We start from the raw sequence: 13,276 nt of genomic DNA, 5'->3' as shown, positions 1-13,276 counted from the left end.
CCTCTTCTTGAGGAGGAGAGAGAAGAGAGCCAGAAGCTTGCCTTTCTCCCTGAGAGATCATAACCCAAGCTACCACCTTTCACCAAGTGGCTCAGGCTCTCAGATCCCTGGCTGTCCTGCAACCAAGAACCCGGGTGAACCGCTGTATCTGATTCTTAAGAGTGGATCTCTCTCCATCGGTTGTATTTATTTGGAATTCTGGCACTTGCTTGGCAATATCTTTGAAAGAGATAATGAGTTAATGCATGTGTGTGCTTGGAACAAAGTATAGTAAGCGTTTGTTAAATGTCAGTGGAGATGGAGATGCTGTTGGTAACTATTATGAAACTTATGGAAAATGACAAGGCTACGTTCTATTTTTGCAAGTGGGAAGAGGGGCATAGTTCACTAAGGCCAGTGAGAACCCCTTGCCCTTAAGAGAAAGACAACTTAGCACTGGAAACCCACAGCAGACTATGAGAGTCAGCACCAGAGCTACAATACAGGTCTTGGAGGAAGTGGGCATTGTGTTCCTTCAGTGTAAATTTAATACCTCCCCTTCTTCACCCATTCTAATGTCTTGATATACTTTTACATTTTTATTTTAGTTTAGTTTATTTATTTATTTATTTTTGTGGTACGCAGACCTCTCACTGTTGTGGCCTCTCCCGTTGCGGAGCACAGGCTCTGGACGACGCGCAGGCTCAGCGGCCATGGCTCACGGGCCCAGCCGCTCCGCGGCATGTGGGATCTTCCCAGACCGGGGCACGAACCCGTGTCCCCTGCATCGGCAGGCGGACTCTCAACCACTGTGCCACCAGGGAAGCCCTACTTCTACATTTTTAGAAGTTATACGAACATAAGGAGGAGAGTTAAGTGAAGGACAGGGGCAAAGTCGTGAAGCTGGAAGAGTTGGCTAGAACTCTAAGGGAACCCTTGGAGTGTATTTAAACAGGCACATCAATTGTCATAAAGATGCTTTCCTACCTTTTTCTTGCAAGGCATGACTTCATGCTATAAAAAGACCAGCATACAGACTTTCCTTGGACTGGTGAAAACCAATCTCCATTTCAGACAACTCACCATAGGAAATGCAATAAATGTTTAAAGAATATTCTGCACTCAAAGTCAACTCATAGTGAATAGACAGCAAAAAGTTAGACCAAAATCATAAGGCTTTATCTCTCCTCCCATTATTATTTATTCTGCACAACAAAATGAGACTCCTATGAGTCACCAAGTCATTTGGCCTGTCAGCGATTAAAACAGCACATTTACCGTGCAGTGGCCATAACCTATTTGATTACTTCAGAAAATGTGCGGAAAAGGGAAAACCTTACAGGTGTCTTGATGCCTTCAGGCAACAGGCTGAGTGATCACACAGAACCGAGTCATAATTTCTCCCCCATCCATACATATGCATGACCTCGGGCAACTTCACAGGCAGGGGGAATGGCTTCAAGACGGAGTAACTCCATCATGGGGCTCAACTGTATAGTCAAGGTTACTGAGGGCAGTTGAGTCGTCAGTCCCCTGCTGACAATTTACTAGTTGGGTGATGAAAGTGATGAATGTTCAGACTGTGCCCAAATTCATAACACAAAATATGTGACTTTAAAATTAATCTCTCATAGGAGTAACGAGTTTAAAAAATAAGAGAAATTGTAGCCTGTTAAGAGTTTGTTTTTATCCCTAGGTTTGCCCAGGTTAACTGGCATTTTGGTGATGAAAGAAAACTTTTAACATCTCCACATCAACCTTATATTCCATAAACATTGATATAGTTTCATGGTCAAATATTTGGTCTTTTCAACCTCATTATTCCCTTTGCTATTGCCATGGTTTGTATATTGTCTTTCTAATTCTTATAGACATGATTCACTGGGTAAAACATGTCTATATACCACCTGTTTTACCGAGTTGTTTCTAGAAAGAAAAAAGAAACTCAAACCAAGAATCTAAAACACCAAATTTTGCACAAAGGTTTGAGTTGTGGCTTTGGGATCAGACTTGAGTTCAAATCCTTGTTCTTAGCTGTGTGACCTGAAAAAGATAGTTCTTTGATCCTCAATTCTTCAACCTTAAAAGTGGCAATAGGGCTTCCCTGGTGGCGCAGTGGTTGAGAGTCCGCCTGCCGATGCAGGGGACACCGGTTCCTGCTCCGGTTCGGGAAGATTCCACATGCCGCGGAGCGGCTGGGCCCATGAGCCATGGCCGCTGAGCCTGCGCGTCCGGAGCCTGTGCTCCGCAACGGGAGAGGCCCGTGTACCGCAAAAAACAAACAAACAAAAAACAACAACAAAAAAGTGGCAATAAAAGTACCAATAATCCATAGGGATTTTATGAAGGTGAATCAAATCCATGCATCTAAAATGCTGAGCACAATGGCTGACACCTGTTCAGGAAAGGAAAGCTATTGTCAACATTACACATGAATTGGTATCCAACTCTGTGGAAGAACTCAAAAAAGAAAGAGGTGTCCAGCACTTGCCCACTGCAGAGAGGACAGGTCCTGTTGGAACAGCTTCTACAAAAATTCTTTGTTATCAAGATTTTAAGCTTCCATCCCTGAATAAAGAACTTCATTTGAGATAGCTTATAAAAACACAAGAAGTTATCATTACATGTTTTATCAAAATTCATCTGAGGAAATACTTATTTGCCAAATGACCACGAAATAGGGATGTTATATCCGGACTTGTAATGAGGCTGACATTCCTGGAAGAAAAAAAAAGAAAGAAAGGCCATTCAAACATTGCTTTTTGAGGGCTCAGCTAAACAGCTTTTAGAGAGAGCCTCCACTAGCTTGTATTTGCATAACAAAAAGATTCCCCCACCTTCCTATAGTCTTATTCGCAGATTCCCAAATAGAATATTTATTAAAGTCTAGATGCAATTAAACCTTTTGTGAAATTTGTGTTCGATCATGAATAGGGGTGAGTCAGAAAGTCTGTGAACGAGACTGAAACATAAAGGGAAGTATACAAGAAAGCATTCTCGTCCTATATTTAGCCATAACATTCAAATGACAAAAAAAGAGAGAAGACTTTAGACTGAGATGAGGTTTTCCAATGAGTGCCATTCATCACTAATCTTGGTTTCTTTGTTTATTGCTCTCATTAATTCAACTAACATATGTTGGATGTTGGAAGATTTGCTTATAAAATGGTGATGGGAAAGGTAGTCTTGTCCTAACTTAATCTGTCTGGATTCTGAAAGTGCTTTTGTATGAAAGGAAAATTTAGTGAGTCCTCAAATAGTACTGTGTTTTATTAACGTAACAAAACCGTGTTTCAGGTTACTACAAAAAGATGCCACAAAATCTAAGCTTTTATATTTCACTCTAGAAACTTAAAAGGAAGTCTGTTCTCACCTCTATTATTGTTCTGAATTCTTTTAAAATAGTCTATATTTTACTATGAATATTTCAAAGAGGTGGTTCCTAAAGACGTTACCTACTCTGGAGAGGTATTTGGGGGAGGGGGGGGTCAAGCATGGTGATTTTTTTTTAACATAAAAGAGGGCTTAATCTAATCAAATAATTTGTCCATAATTCCAAGGAAACCAGAGCAGACTTATGCATTTGGATGGTGTGATTGAGTAAGTGAGAACAAATCTCTTCTCACTATGATTTTGTAGATTTAAATTTCCCTAAGCAATTTTCCTGCCACCTGACCTTATTTGCCTTTGCAAAGGCAAAACAAATCAACTTGAGAGGAAAAGGAAAGGAAAACAATAATCTATGTTTTCATGTTCCTGGATTATTTGATTCCCTGGGTAGGCTTGTCTTGCTTACTTATAATCATACCAAAATATTCATAATTTAGAAATTGGCAGGAAATGAAACTGCAATCCTTCTGTCCCTGTTGGAACATATCAGGGAATCAGGATTTTCTCTTACCCCAGAGATTCCTTTCAGCATGTGCCAATTTTCAAGCCTCAGGATGCTAAATGACAAGAATTATATGTGAAACCTTGCAGTGAGCCAAGAGTTCTGGTGTATGCGCCCTGAAAGTGCATTCCAGGACCTCAAAGGCACTTCCATTCTGCTAATTAAAATGCGGATGTGTTTTTAACCATTGGGCCCAGCAACACTTATCATTTAAGCTAGATTTTGTGAGCAGGGGCTCAGATAATCCTAATCATCTGTTTATGGCAGGTATATGGAAACTTCCAGTAATGCTTGTTAAGTAACTCTTGACTCTGGAGTTCAATTATTTTTTTCATTGGTTTAATGAACACACCTGTTTGTACCCTTTATTGAACCCCTATTGTGTCCCAGATTCTGGGCTAGATCCTGAGAATACAAAGTCAAGTGAGCCCAGTTTTTCGCTTGCAAGAAGCTCACAGTCTAGTTGGGAATACAGGCAATAAAAAAAAAAATGATAATGTCCTCTGGAAGGTTTGAGGATAGAGCTGTAAGCCTATAGTTACAGGATCAGCTATGAGTCAGGATATGAAATAGTATGCGGAACTAGAAAAACAGCTGACAATGCGTTATAGTCCAATGTACCTGAAAGATGGAAAATATACCAAAGAGTGTGATCTGGGGAGAATCTTTACATGGATATATGTCTCTATGATAGTGCCAGAAAGGTTTTAAGGTGATGCCTTTCTAAAAGTAGAAGGAGGACAGAAGGGGTTTTCTGGGCAGGGAGAACTCTGTGAACAGAAGCTCAAGGGCAAATTGCAGAATGGCATATGGAAAGATCTATTCGGACACTGGAATCAGATGGACCTGGGTTCAAATCCCAACTCTGTGATTCTCTAGCTCACATTCAACCATGTAGAAATCGCCTAGGGCAGTTGAATCTACTCACAACCTGCTTTGTTATTGTATTTTTAGAGTTTTATTGTTAGCTTTAAATAAGTCTAAGATTAAGTAACCTTTAAAATTTGTCTATTTTGGGGAATAATGGTAATGATCATAATGACATATTGTTGATGATAATAAAGATGGCAGATATGATGTTTGTTTATGGGGTGCCTGCTTCATCCATGCAGACACTAAGGGTTTCATGTTTCCTCTCATTTTCTTCCAAACAAACGCCTGAGGGCCTTGATTTGAACTTGTGCTGTTAGACACCTTGATATACCACTGTAGGGCAAATAAGGTTCTAAGGCTGCTTCTTGGTCATTAGAAAAGCCATCATTAAAAGATTTGAGTCAAATCCTTTACCACAGCAACCCGACAAAGATGTGTGTCTTGGGCAAGTTACTTAATGTTTCAGGTCCCAAGTTTCCTCTGCTATGGTATTTACTTGATAGGCTCATTCCAAGGATTAAGAAGTAAGGCTCAAGAAACATAGCTGTTAGATTTCATCATAATCATCACCTAGATTTTTCCTACCTACTCCTGATGGATATAGCTACTACGAACAAGAGCAGAGCTCAGGACTCCCCTTTTGGTTTGGTTTTTTTAATCTCACTTTAACGGAGGGCTCCTCAGTAAAGATATTTGACCTTGTGGGGTCACTCATCATTTTAGCACCTTTATTCTGCTTCCGTGAGACACCATTCAAATACCATTATGGACAACTCTCACCTTATTTTCTCTGTTCCCTAGGAAGCCCCTTTGGTTCAATTTGCAACTGATAATAATTTTTACTCCATCTCCCACTGATAACTTCTGGTCCACACTTCCCATCCTTTCCAAATTCTAGTTAAGAAACTTGGAAACAAGTTGCTCATTGTCCCTCCTATGGGTATTATTCAGCCTTAGAGCTCAGAAGGTATGGTTGTAAATTAAGCACTCTCCCCCTTACCAAAAATGCAGGTTATGGTCGGTAATAAAATGATTTTTACGGCACACTGCCATCTCTGGTGGCATGAGGGATTGCCAAACCCCCAAAGCCCATAAAACAGCATTAACCACAGATCTCATGGCAAGTGACTTTGAGTTGAATTTAGGAAGGAGCTTGAAGCTTCTGGAATTTTCAAAGTAAGTCTCTCCCCACAAACTAGAGAGAAACAGGACCTATTGCTTTGACAATGAGGTGGGAAGGAAAACACAGCATTATACTACTTCTTTCTTTTTTACTTCTCCCCTCAATCAAGTTTGAACACCACACCTTCAAGTGGGGCCTTCCCCTGGAGGTCGGAGGGCATATGGTGATACAAGGCCCTACTTTGCATCTGCCTGTGGTAACTCAAAACATTTCCTCTTACCACTGGACCGTGGGTTTCAGATTTTAGTGTGCATAAAGGATGCCCGGAAACAATCTTAAAGATGGAAATTTCTGGGTTCCATCCCTCAAGCTTTTGATGTCTTAGGTCTATAGCGGGTTTCTGGAATATACGTTTTTGTCAGGCGCCCATTGGTGCAAATGGTCCATATCCTTCCTTTGAGAAATACTCCTTAGGGAATTCTCATTCCTAAGATACATGGATGGAGGAGAGGGACAGATCTCGGATTATTACTTGTGCAGGAAGTGCTGAACAGAAATGGAAGAAAGATATTTTCTTCAAAGTATGCAGGAAAGAGAATCCTTGGGGAAAAAACAACCAGAATGGGGTCTTAATGACGGTGTCATTCTGAGGGAGTCAGAGTGAGGAAATACCCAAGGCCCAGAAAATGACACTATCCACAAATCACCGCCTGTCCTGAAGGATTTGCTTTGTTCTGAGGATCGATTTCTTCCCTCTCGTCTGTTCAATCAGCTCCAGGATAATCTAAGCAGCCACTCCTCCCAAGGACTTCCCTGCCCTCTTCCAACTTGTCATTCTCGGCACTCCAGACGCTGCTTCTTACTCTCGGTTCCAGGCTTCAGTTTGATGGAAACAGGATGAGAACACCAGATGCATCGCTTGGAGAAGTGAAGTCTGGGAGCCTTAAAGGCCTGGTCCCCCTCCCCACCTGAGGTTGGAGGGGCAGCTCACTAGGGAGAGCTGGGAAATCGGGGCTGGAGTCTGCACTCAGGAACGGAATCCCTGTGTACAGTATCCAGGTGGATAACTGCCTCCTACACCAAGGCTTCGGTCTCACTCTGCTTCAGTCCACAGAAAAATGAGTCAGGGCCCAGATAAAAATTTTCCTCTGGATCCTACTCAATGGGAAATATATTTTAAGAAGGGAAAGCTATTTTTAAGGATTGCTTTCATTAGTCTATTGATACCAGACCCCAAAATGGGTCAGCTCTCTTCCTGTGCTGCTAAAGGTATTTTTGAGAAGTCATTAAATAAATGCAAAGTCATGCATTTGGCACTTGGAGTCCTGACCCACTCTTGTGCTCTGCTGAGGGTATGTGGTGATTTCGTTCTTAGCCTGTTTTGCCGTCAGCCAATTATTCATTCACAGAGAGTCTCTGACCCCTCCATCCTAGGGTAGGCAGTCTGGAGCCCCAGCAGGGTTCTCAGACTCCATCTGCAGTTATTTTAAGAATTTCAATTACATAAGCAAGGCCATTTTTAGAATCCCTTCTCAGGGTCAGCCTCACACAGGACAACCTTAAAATTGCTGCCATGAGCATATGAATGGCTTTTGCCATTTGGTCTTTTACAATAAGAGCTCTGAGGCTGTTACCAAGGGAAGGAGAATGCAGGTCATCTGACCTCTACTCCTACAGAGTTGCTGGGAGCAAGCCTCTTACAATGAGGAAACGGCAGAGTGAATACCCTGCTTTGGTTACAAGAAACTGAAACTCAGCTGACACTGGCTGAAACACAGAAGGGGATGTATTGGCTCACACACCTCAAGTCCAGCAATAGCACTTCAAGCATGGTTGGTCCAGAGCTTAAGAGATGTCATCAAGATTCAGTCCCTTTGTCTCTAGTTCTGCCTTACTTTGTGCTGCTTTTACTCCAGCTCGGGGCTTCTCCATGTAATGTCCTCTGGCAACCCCAGACAACATCCTTTCAGTTGAAGTCCTCTGGAAAGAAATGTTCTTTCTTCCCAAGAGTCCCCCAAAAGTTTTGACTTGAACCTCGTTGGATTGATTTGGGCCAAATGCCGCTTGTGCTCCATCACCATGGCTAAGGGCATGCATGCTCTGATTAGCTGATCCATAATCAATCACATGCCTCCTCTTAGAGTCAGAATCACCCACCAAAGGATGTGAACTGCAACGGGAAGGAGTGGTTCCCCAAGGAAAATAACTGTTTGGTCTTCAGAAGAAAATCAGTGGACCTTGGTGGGGGTGGGGAGCAAAACAACCCTAGTACATATTATTCAAATAATATGGCAAAACACACGATGATTGTGAGGCTCCTGATGGACTTCTGGATTTGGAGGCCACCCACTATCCCCAGGGCCCTCACAATCCCAAATCTCATGTAGCCTCTGAAATATGGCCAAAGGAAGAGAAGCAAAAGAGCAACATGTACCACCTGTTTGTACTGCTGGAGAGCCCAATGTACAGGAGGATTGCACAAAAGTTTGGTCCATTCTAGCTCCTGCATATCACAAAATCTCATTTAACAAGAGAAAAATTGCTATTATTTAGTGAGTGTCTACCATGTGCTACACACACACACACACACACACACACACAGAGAGCAAATATGCTGACATGTACAACCTATTTAGATTCATACTGCTTGTCTCTGCATACTATTTAGACTCACTGGATTGGGGGCCGTGGAATAAATAAAAATTCTAAAGGCACAGCAGTGGTACAAAAGCTTCTTAAGGGTAGGGAATAGATCTTGTTCATTTCTGTAGCCTTATCATTTTACTCTATTCTGGGAACTATGTAAAAAGTACTTTTTAAACACTAAATCGTTTAATCCTCACAATAACCCTATGGAGCAGTTACAGTTTGTAATCTCCATTTCACAGATGAGGAAATTGAGGCACAGAGAGGTTACACAGGCAGTAAATGCAAGATTCAATCTCAGGCAGTCTGACCTCAGAGCCCCTTCTAGAAATGATACTAATTTTCATGAATGTAAACATGAAAATAGGAACCCAGGTCCTTAACTTGCAATTTTGACAGACCATACTGGGCAGCACACCTGCACTGTCCAATGTGTTACTGGCCATATAAGCCTATTTAAAATTAACTGAAACGAAATGAAAGTTTAGTTCCTCAGCTCACTAGTCATATTTCAGGTCTTCAGTAGCCACATGAGGCCAGTTCAGATATAGAAGAATTCCATTCTTGCCAGAAAATTCTGTTGGGTGCCACTAGTAGATGAATTGCAAATAGCATTCCCAGCCTTGATAAGGGAAGTGGAATTGGAGCATGAAGCATCCCTACCCACTATGGTGGCTGCCCTTCCCTGCTCCCCGCCTTTACATACAGTCTGCTCTGGGCATCTCTACAGTCATATCAGGCAGGAGTCAATAGCCAATAAATGTTACCCCCTCCCCTAAGTTCTGCTGGGAGCTTTAAGGCAGGGAACCTGGCTGCACTGTTGGCAGGAGATCCTGGCAAAGGTGGGGATGGATATAAAACTCTGGTTTGATATCTTACAAGATACTGCCTGTGTGTTAAAAAAGCCCAGTCTTTGGAGACACACAGATCTTGATCCGAATCCCAGATCACCACATCCCTACAACAGGACCTCAGATAAGCATGAGCCTCAGATCGCCACCCGTAAAGTCCAGTTAATACAACCTGCCTCCTATCAGCATTAATATCCTTGACATAGCGTCTGCTGGTGGTCACGAAGCGGCAGCTGCTGAGGTCACTACTATGATGATTACGTTACTCAGATGACCCAAAGTTCTCCAGCCTTCAGGAGTCACTCTTCTGTTGAAAACCAACAAGACAATATCCTGAGGCAACTCTCAACAGACCACAATCCCCTTCCTAGGTAATTTCGGGACATACTGAAATCTGTCTTGGAGGCTTCATGGCAGCCCCGACTACATTTTCAGGGTAACATGGGTCAGTTTTGCCATCCTGTGATGTGTTTCCCTCTTTGTTTTATTCACTCCAAGCATGGCTATAGACCCTTCTTCTTAGCTCTTCAAAACACAATGACAACTGGGCTGTGGTATTTAACAGACTTAAGGAACAGAATTATACAGCAGAAAAGTAAAATGTAATATTGGATAATAACTATTACTGTTGTATTTGTAGGGCCTGCAGACTGTGCACCTCCAGAGGGGGTCTCCAAGTCCTCTGACTTATCACCGTGTTACAAGGGCCATCTGACCTTCTCCTGTGATAATTATTTTGAACAGGACCTCCTTACCTATGAATAAGGCCCCCTGCCCTAGAGCTAGTGTCAAATGATCCTGCCCCAGCCCAGGCAAACACAAATTGGTCTCCATTCTTGTCCTGGAATGACTGATTCAGATAAATAATCTCTATTTCCTGAACTTGAGGGCAACAAGTAGAAAGCAAGATGACAGGGCAGCTAGTGAAAGGCCAAGCCAAGGGAATATACTTGCTGATTCCTTAACTCCCTCTTCCACGACATCTGTGAGTGGATGGAAGAACATTTCTCTGCTTATATTGGGCCCTATCTGTGGCTCTTTGACCTCTTGGGTTGTTCTGTGACACAGAGCAGTCAGGAGCTAATGCAGTTCACGGTGCGGCCTAAATAGGGGCTCCTGACCACTGGCTTGCAATCAAACCACAAGCTGGATCTCATGTTCTCAACCCTTTTCTGCAGTCTTGATTGCACTGAGGCCCCTATCTATCTCTCAGAGACAGAGTCACTGGGTCTTGGCAAGAACAGAGGGCTCAGGAGAGGAAGAAAAGCAGCTACTTAATGGAAAGAAATGCTTTAGTAACCTCAGAAGAAAAATCTAGAGCTTCGTAAAAGGATTATCACATTTGAATAGCGCTTTACAAGTAATAGCTCTGTATTTATTGAGATCTCATTATGTGCCAGGCACTGTGCTTGCACTTTTGAAGGCATGATCCCATCTCATTCTTAAATCAGTCATCAAAGTAGTTATATTCTCCCTCTTTTGGGAAGCTGAAGCTCAGAGGGCAAGTAATAGGATCAAGATTACTGAGGAGGAACCAGGAAAGCCACAGAGACTAGATGACTCCAGAGTCTGTATTCTCAACTTCTATCTTTGTTTTCAATGTTCTTCCAGGTATGTTGTTTCATTGACTGCAGTGAGGTGTTACCCCAGGGGGCAGGGGGAAGTATTAGCCCCATTTTGCAGAAAGGAAATGGAAACTCAGAGAATTTATAGGACTTGCTCAATGGTACCTAGATCTCCTGATTTCTAGTGCAGAGAGTTTCCATTACACTGAACAGAAGTGGGAGGGCATTCACAGTACAAATTCTTCTCTGCTGGGTATTTAAAGCCCTCAAGATCCATTTTCATAGCATCTCTGTGCCAAGGCTTCTGTTGAAGTATAACATTAGTAATCATAAAAGAACTGTTATTCTGTATAAGAAGTCTAATATGTCAACTGGGCTCCAATTTAAGAGAATGAACTTCTTCCCTTTCCCTAGCAAGCCTTCTTGAGATCCAAGAGTGCTTTATCACCCTGCAGACAAAACTGACTCTCCCTTTGTTATCTGTATTGCCCCTGTTTCGAAAACTGCTGCTATTTCCAAAGGCTGTCACGAACTCTGCTCCCCTCAAAAGAAGGGTCCAGTCTCACTTTTTAAAAAAACATTTAGGTGCCTTTGATTCTTCAAAATAGTAATTAACTAGTGATGGGTAAATTTAGCATTTTAAGGAGGAGACGGACACCCTGGCTAAGATACTATTAGAAACAGCTTTACCTACTCCCTTTACTAAGAAGTTGTCATGGTGATGAGACAGGCCATGATGAAAGGCCTAGTGAAGCTAACATCACACTTTGGTAACTGAATTCTCTGTGAAAAGCTCCTTCCATCAAGCTCAGGTGGGGACTTTGTTTGGTCCTGTGATGTGAAGGGTATTTGTGCCAATAAATTCACTTTGAATTCTGCTGATCATTGTTTTTTTATGTTACTATAGGACCCTCAAGGGGTCCCAAATATTAAAAGAAGGACAATCGTTACTTGTGGTTATGACTGCCTCTACATCTGGATTGCAAAGTAGGTTGCTTCCTTGAGCCAGTAATCTCATTTTGGGGTATCTTTCTTACAGAAATAAAGTATCTATGTATACCCATTTATATAAAAATGTAGATATCTAGTATGTAAATATATAGAGTATTTATTGTAACATTGTAGTGCAAAACAAAACAAAAAACCAAGTCCACGGATAGAGAGCTGGTTGATTAAATTATGACACATTTATACTAAAAGTACAACATAGCTGTAAATTAAAAAAAAACGAGTATATTAGATCTCTGTGTGTGGGCCTACAGGGATGTTCATGATGTAATCGTCAAATGAAAAAACAAGCTTCAGAGGAGAGTGAGGGATATGATCCCATTTTTGTAAAATACTATATCTAAAAACGACTTGTGGGCATTTATGTTTTTACATGTTTGAATGAGCACAGATGCCATGTTAATAGGTTAGTAGATAGCTACTACCTACTAACCTCTTAACATTGGCTTTGTTACCCAGAGGGTATGGGGAGGGATGCTTGGAGGCAAGGACATATTAACTTTTGTGAGTCTTGTCATGATAAGTACATATTATACTCATACTTTTAAAAAAAAATCCTATTAAATAAAGGCAATAACAAAGGGGGAAGAAGGTGATTTAAGGCAACAACTGTCCATGCATGTCACTCCTGGCCAGAGTTACCTGGGAGGTTAGCCCAGTTCCTACTGATAATCTTCTGATCTTCAGAACCAGCATCTTATGACCAAAAATAATAACTAACCCCAAGAAAAAGGTGAGGCTGGGCTGCAACCTGCTAAAGCTCTCCTTCAGAACGGCAATTCCCATGAGACTAGTGGAAGGGTTACTGTGACAAGGACCAAATAGGCAAATCTGTTATCTTTCTTCCTTCTTAGAAAGCATCTTAAAACTGTGGGAGTGCTTCTCAAACTCAGTATTCTTGGAAGAGGAACACTCTTAAGCTTTTTGAGTGGGAGAAGAAATGCTGGTGTATTCAATTAAGCCCCGGCAGTATCTGTTTTTAAAACATCTGTTCTTTCCTCCCACCCTCCCTCCTTCCCTGCCTCCCTTTCTTTTCTTGCCTCTTTCCTCCTTCTCTCCCTCTTTCTTTTACTTGTTTTCTTTCCTTCTTTTTTTTAAAAGATATTACATTATTTTAATATTTCAAATTGAGGTAATATCAAATTAACTGACTTAATTCTTTGGCTTGCAGTGAAGAAGTGGACTATTTAGTCTTTAGATTATACTCTTCATTGATTTGTAATAAGAGTTATAGTAAAATTATGTCCCCCACCCATGCCACACAGATAGAGATGGTCCCTGACTTACGACGGTTCAACTCCCAATGTTTTCACTTTACCATGGTGCCAATACACTATGC

The sequence above is a fragment of the Phocoena phocoena genome, chromosome 10, assembly GCF_963924675.1.
Source record: "Phocoena phocoena chromosome 10, mPhoPho1.1, whole genome shotgun sequence".
Classification (NCBI taxonomy): domain Eukaryota; kingdom Metazoa; phylum Chordata; class Mammalia; order Artiodactyla; family Phocoenidae; genus Phocoena; species Phocoena phocoena.
The sequence above is the reverse complement of the archived record's forward strand: the minus strand, read 5'-3'. Positions refer to the sequence as shown.